The sequence below is a fragment of the Macaca nemestrina genome, chromosome 7, assembly GCF_043159975.1.
Source record: "Macaca nemestrina isolate mMacNem1 chromosome 7, mMacNem.hap1, whole genome shotgun sequence".
Taxonomy (NCBI): Eukaryota; Metazoa; Chordata; class Mammalia; order Primates; family Cercopithecidae; genus Macaca; species Macaca nemestrina.
In genome coordinates this window covers 157,210,210-157,216,665 of record NC_092131.1, presented here as the reverse complement: position 1 = coordinate 157,216,665, position 6,456 = coordinate 157,210,210, and the positions used below count along the sequence as shown (strand labels likewise).

Sequence of the window (6,456 nt, the reverse complement as noted above, 5' to 3'; positions counted from 1 at the left end):
CTCAAAAAAAAAAAAAAAAGAAAGAAAAAGAAAAATAGGGAAGATTTGTTAGTATTCTGTGAGTTCCACAATCATGTCAAGCATATTAAAAATTCCTTAAATTCCTATTACCTTTTCCTGTTTTTTTTCACAAGAGGATTTAACTTCATCAGAATTTTTCTTTACATTTAAAACACCTGCATCTTCAGTTGCCTCATCATCCGGCAAAGCAAAGGTCACTCTTTTCAAGCTGTCTTTACATTGTTTACTGTCTTCACTTTCTTCCAGATCATCATCTTCATCCCTACAATACCAAAACTCCTATAAAAAGAAATATTATACTGCTTTCCATTAGAAAAACAAAAGGAAACATCTTTTCGGGCCGGGCGCGGTGGCTCAAGCCTGTAATCCCAGCACTTTGGGAGGCCGAGACGGGCGGATCATGAGGTCAGGAGATCGAGACCATCCTGGCTAACACCGTGAAACCCCGTCTCTACTAAAAATACAAAAAAAAAACTAGCCGGGCGAGGTGGCGGGCGCCTGTAGTCCCAGCTACTCCGGAGGCTGAGGCAGGAGAATGGCCTAAACCCGGGAGGCGGAGCTTGCAGTGAGCTGAGATCCGGCCACTGCACTCCAGCCCGGGCTACAGAGCAAGACTCCGTCTCAAAAAAAAAAAAAAAAAAAAAAAAGAAACATCTTTTCCCTTAATAGAGTTCTTCTTTTATATGCCTAATGCAACAAAATACTCAGAACTTCCAAAACCATTCAGGTATTAAGGAACAGAAGGTATCATTTAAGTGAAATGCTATATAAGAAACAGAACAAAAAGCATCCAATATATAGAAAATAAATTGTTCATCAATCTATAATGCAAACCTCCTATCTCACAAAAATAACAGGATTTTTGGGGCACAAAACCAAATCAAAGTTCCTTGTAAGAAAGGTTTAATTGCTACTGTCAGTAACATTTTTCATAATTAAATGACTCTAATATCCCTTTAAATCCAGAGACTTTTCTCTGGCTATCTTGAGAGTATCTGATATGACAGAATCTAACTTCTTAAAACAAACATGTGAAAACTACAAGTACAAATACATGATTGGGCAATTCCAGCTCACAATGTAAAGGATGGTTCAAAATACTCACATTTCAGAAATGCTTAGTTCTTCTGCTTCTTCTTCAACAATTTCATCATCTTGTTTGAACCCAGCTCATCATCATGATCACTTGCTATGTCTTCATCACTTTCGACTGGATCAAAAAAACTTTGTACTTCACATTTCTGAAACTTTTACCTGACTAAAATAAAAAGACTTTTTAAACTATTAGGAATAGAAAAATACCTTATTAACACATGTATATATACTTATGTATACTATATGTCTCCATTACTAACTTAATAACACTACAAGCCAAAAATAGTTATTAGGTGAAATTGGCAACTAAAAACACTACCATAAAACTATTGTAAGAACAACTGGAACATAAACTGAATGGAAGTACAGATTCATTTATAACTGATAAGATAGAGCACAATATTTCTTAGCTCTAAATCTTCTGACTACAATTACATCTCTCCTAGAAAAACAGAACAAAAGCTAATTGGAGGAGGAGGAAAGTGCTCTCTCCTCTCTCAAAACTTTACCTTAAGTGTTTTACTTCCAAACAGTCCCCCCTCATCTTCATCAGAATCAATATCTTCAAAAAAATCAGTATCTTCCACCTCATCATCATTATCATCTTTTTGTTCCTCTTCTTTTTCCCTGTTTTCTAAATCGGCCTCATTTTCAGAGAGTTGGAAGAATTTCTTGTCTACTATGGACTTTTCTCTTGGTTTTCCATGTCCTTTGTTTTGCACCTTGCTCTGCTGTTCCAGTTTGTCAATATCAAAGTCATGGTCAGAATCCTCATCACTGAAAACTGGGTTTTTCCTCAGATCGAATTTGCTTGAGTTTTTAGCTCTCTCACCCACTTCAGGATTGTCACCACCCATATCTGACATTTCCTCCTCCTCCTCTAAATCTTCTAGGTCCTCCTGGCCATCAGCCTCTGTCTCTGAACCATCCTCTTCACCCTCCTGTTTTTCACTCTCTGAGAGAAGACTGATACCTTCATCTTTGTTTCACTAACTGCACTCTGGAAGCATTGTAAAATTGGTTCATTTTGCAATTCCAGTTGTTGCAAAGTCTGCTCATCATCAAAACTTTCTATCACAAGTTTTTGTAAAGGGCTTCCACAGATCCTACCATTCTCTAACATTTTATTAAAGTCATAAAGCACTTTTGTTAAAGAAGTGAACTTTGATGCCAATCCATCTTGAATCCTATAGGGAGGAATTAAATGAGATTTAGAGTTATAGGTAATAATTTCACAGCCCTCTTAATTAAAAGAAAAATAAAAACCCAAACTCTTGTAAAATCAAATTTGAATGAAGTGTAAGTATAGATTCTGGCCCCAGCAACATATAAGCTGATGAGCCACACTGATATATGAAACCTGTCAACCAAGTATTTGTGAATCAGCTGTATAGATTTTAGGCAGGAAAAGCATTACGAATCTATTTGCTTGGAGATATATAGTGAATTAGCCTTAAATTACCAACTCTGCTACATTATATACCACTCCATTCATTTATTCCCTTATTCCTTCAGTGATCAACATTTACTTTGGCTACAGTGGTCAAGGAAAACCTCTCTTAGATATGACATCTGAGGTGAAACCTACAGATAAGGATAGTCTTATAAAGACCAGGAAACATGTATTCCAGGCAGAAGAAACAGCAAGAACAAATTCTCTAAGATGCAATTGAGCTTGGTAAGCCTGAGGAATAAAAAAGTGAGCATGGCTAGAGTGTGAAGGAGGCAGAAGGTGAAGTTGGAGAGTCTGATGGGAGCCAAATTCTGCGGGGCTCAAGGGTAAGAGTTCGCCATTTTAAGTGTAATAAGAAAACATGATATTTTAAGCCGAAGGATGAAATGATGATTTACACTAAGGAAAAAGAAAGGGAGGAAGGAGGAGGAAGAAAGTAGAGTGATTAGAAGGTTGATGCAGAATTCCAGGCAAAGGATGATGGTGATTTAAGCTGGAGTTAGAGCAGTGAATATGCTGAGTACAGTTTGGAGGTATGACTGACAGGATTGCTAAGGAATTAGATACAGAATAGAGAAAAATGAAGTCATCAAAGCAGCAGCCTAGTTTTATGTGTGAGCAACTGGAAAGACAGAACTGCCATTTACTGTGATAGGCAAGGCTTGAGTGGTGGAGCATGGGGAAAGGACTTCAGAGGATGGCAGTATAGGTGGGTAGAAACAACATTCTACTCTATTTTGGACACAGTGCATTTGCGATGCTGAGAGTACCAAAATTAAAAAAATCGTTGAAAGCCGTACAGTGCTGATATCCCAGTTGCGCGCTACTGAATTCCAACTAAGCTCAGTCTGTAGTTGCTAAGAGCCGGGAACTCAAGGGAGAGGTTGGAGTTTGAAATATAAATGAGTTATAATTTTATAGATCATATTTGAAGTTCTTCAACAAAATAGGCATAAAACGCTTGTGCTGGAAAGAGGCATGAAAGTTCTGATTCTCAAGAAGCTTAGTTGGGGTGGGTAGACAAGTGACAGTTTGTACTTTCAATAACGTATGATGACAGGTAAACACTGAGTGCTTTAGGAGCACATAGGCAGAAGAAGAAACCAACACAGTTTGTGTGTAGGGGGATGGCGGCCGTAATAAGCCTCAAGGGGAGCTTCTAGGCGTTAATAGCTGAGGTCAGGTTGATTTCAATAACATTCAACTGAGAGATCCATACGGTAAAAATTTTAACAATTTTAAAAATTTTGATAGCCTAGGAAAGTATAAACCCTGAAATGTGGGGAAAAGTGATTTACATTTCCTCTTACCTTCCCCCAGCTCCACAATTTGCCAGGGGTCTGCAATCCGCTTCCACGTGAGACCGCCGTCGCACCCCAAGCCCGGGATCTGCGCACTTATGTGAGGATGCACTGGGGCCAGCCGGTGGCTTTGGGGACCTCCGTCAGACGCCGCTCCAGGGTCCCTCGGCGCCAGGCCAGTGGGGCCATGGCTGTCTGCAGCTCCTGACACAACGCTGCAAGCAAGGCAAGAGAAACCGCGCCGCAAGGATGTGCGCCGCCAGGAAACCGCACCGCAAGGATGTGCCTAGAGCAACTTGGGAGCTCAAAGCCAAAGTTCCCCTGCGCACAAGTTCCGGACTCACCCCAAGTCCGAGCCAATGGCAGCGCGAGCGCTTTCGCGTGTGCAGGGGGGCGGGAAATAAAAATTGCTACTGGTCAACCCAAGCACCTTTGAACTGTTTCCAAACCTCGTTTTGTATTTTTCAGGGGCCCACAAAGGATGGCGCCTCCTGGCTTTAATTTCTGCTTTAGGTAAAGTGGGCTGTTGTATGCAGTAGGAAATCAGTGGCCTTCGCCAGGCCCCCTGCCGGTGGCCCCGCCCTCCGCCGCGCACCTCCCTCAATCAGCAGCTGCTGGGGAGGCAGCGGAGATGGCTGGTGTTGAAGGCTGTGGCTGCCAATGCATTAGGTGAACACCGGGCGCCAGCGAAGGTCGCGGTGGGTTGGGGCGCGTGGGAATGGAGCCCGGGGGAGAAGGAGGCCTCAACGCGGCCAAAGCACCTTGACGATGCGCTGTCTCCCCGCGGGTGCGTTCTGCGGCCACTGCCGGCACCTAGGCAGAGGGTACCTTCCAGAAACGGCTCGGCTTAGTGCGGGAATGGCCTTCTTGTGCATGAGTCCCACTGCCTCTCGGGAGCTGTGCGCCCTGGGTGCTGCACCTTCCAGTATGTGGGCGGGAGAGGCGGGGAATCTTGTCCAGAGGGTCCGACAGGACAGGGACTGAGATAAATGGAAGCCGGTAGGTAAGTGTTATTTTGCCACTCACCCATAAAGAGGCTGGGGGAGAAAACAGAAAGGAGAGCAAGTCCTGTTAAAAAAAAAAAAAAAAATCTGGCCAGGAGCGGTGGCTTACGCCTGTAATCCCAGCACTTTGGGAGGCCCAGGCGGCGGATCACAAGTCAGAAGACCGAGACCATCCTGGCTGCTACGGTGAAACCCTTTCTCTACTAAAAATACAAAAAATTAGCCGGGCATGGTGGCATGCACCTGTAGTTCCAGCTACTCAGGAGGCTGAGGCAGGAGAACAGCGTGAACCCGGGAGGGGGAGCCTGCAGTGAGCCAAGATCACGCCACTGCACCCCAGCCTGGGCAACAGAGCAAGACTCTGTCTAAATAAAATGAAATGAAATGAAATGAAATGAAATAAAATACAGGGCCTGAAGGTGAGTAATAGCAAGATGGCTGTCACAGGACCTACAAAGGGGAGAAGCCATGTCGCCCAACTCCAGAGGTTGGTATAAGAGTTTGAGAGGCGTTGTCTGATTTCAGAAGCCTTTTTATGTAAATGCCGGGCAATGTCTCATACACTCCCTGACTCGTTAGTGTAAAAGCAACACTCTTCCCCTAAGAAGGTGCAAAGTCCTCCTTTCTCAGCAGCAAGGAGGTTTAGGCCTCAGCAGTTTTGGAAAATCACTGCTGCCAAAGAGTATATTTGGGATTGTAGAGTAAGGATAGATTTTGTTATTTCTCGCAAACAGTCTGAGACACCCTTTGAGAGTGTGCGGTAGTAGGAGAGTGAAGTGGACAAACCTGCTATTCCAGTTCCTGTAGCAGTGGCCATTCCTAACCCTATAACTAGGGGTATTAGTTGTATGGCCCTGCACTGATGGACTTGTGCTTTGAGATGCATTGATAGGGTTTGATTTCCTGGGGCAATGTCAATGTTGGGACTTAGGAAGACTAAGGTGCAGGTGCCTGTCCAGTTGGTGGAGAGGCAGATATAGGTTGAAGTTCCACATAAGAAGAATATGTCTGGCCAGGCACGGCGGCTCACATCTGTAATCCCAGCACTTTGGGAGGCCGACACGGGTGGATCATGAGGTCAGGAGATTGAGACCATCCTGGTTAACACAGTGAAACCCCGTCTCTACTAAAAATAATAAAAAAATGAGCCAGGCATGGTGTCAGACACCTGTAGTCCCAGCTACTTGGGAGGCTGAGGCAGGAGAATGGCGTGAACCTGGGAGGCGGAACACTGGAGCTTGCAGTGAGCCAAGACTGCGCAACTGCACTCCAGCCTGGGCAACTCCATCTCAAAAAAAAAAAAAAAAAAAATATGCCTTGGCTGTAGACAGAACTGGTTGTGTATGTTAAACAGGTGTGTGAGTTTGTTGTTTTCATTTTCCCATACCCCTAGAGTACTTGCCAAGGTAGCTCTGGTGAGCAGCTGGAAATGGGTATGGGGAGCAAACTGAGTGGCTCCCTGTGTTCTATTTTCCCATTGGAGAGAAAACTGTTTTGTATCTACTGGGAACCATTCAAGGGAGTGATTGAAAAAGGGGATGAGAAGGCAATCATTAATGGTGGGGGCGCTGCTGCAGGGGAT

At 43.9% G+C, this 6,456-nt stretch overlaps 1 pseudogene; it reads right to left on the bottom strand.

Annotated features, from left to right (window-relative positions):
- Nucleotides 1–4,013, bottom strand: part of LOC105491147 (U3 small nucleolar ribonucleoprotein protein MPP10-like) — a 35,257-nt pseudogene extending 31,244 nt beyond the window's left edge.
- Between the last annotated feature and the right edge of the window lie 2,443 nt (nucleotides 4,014–6,456).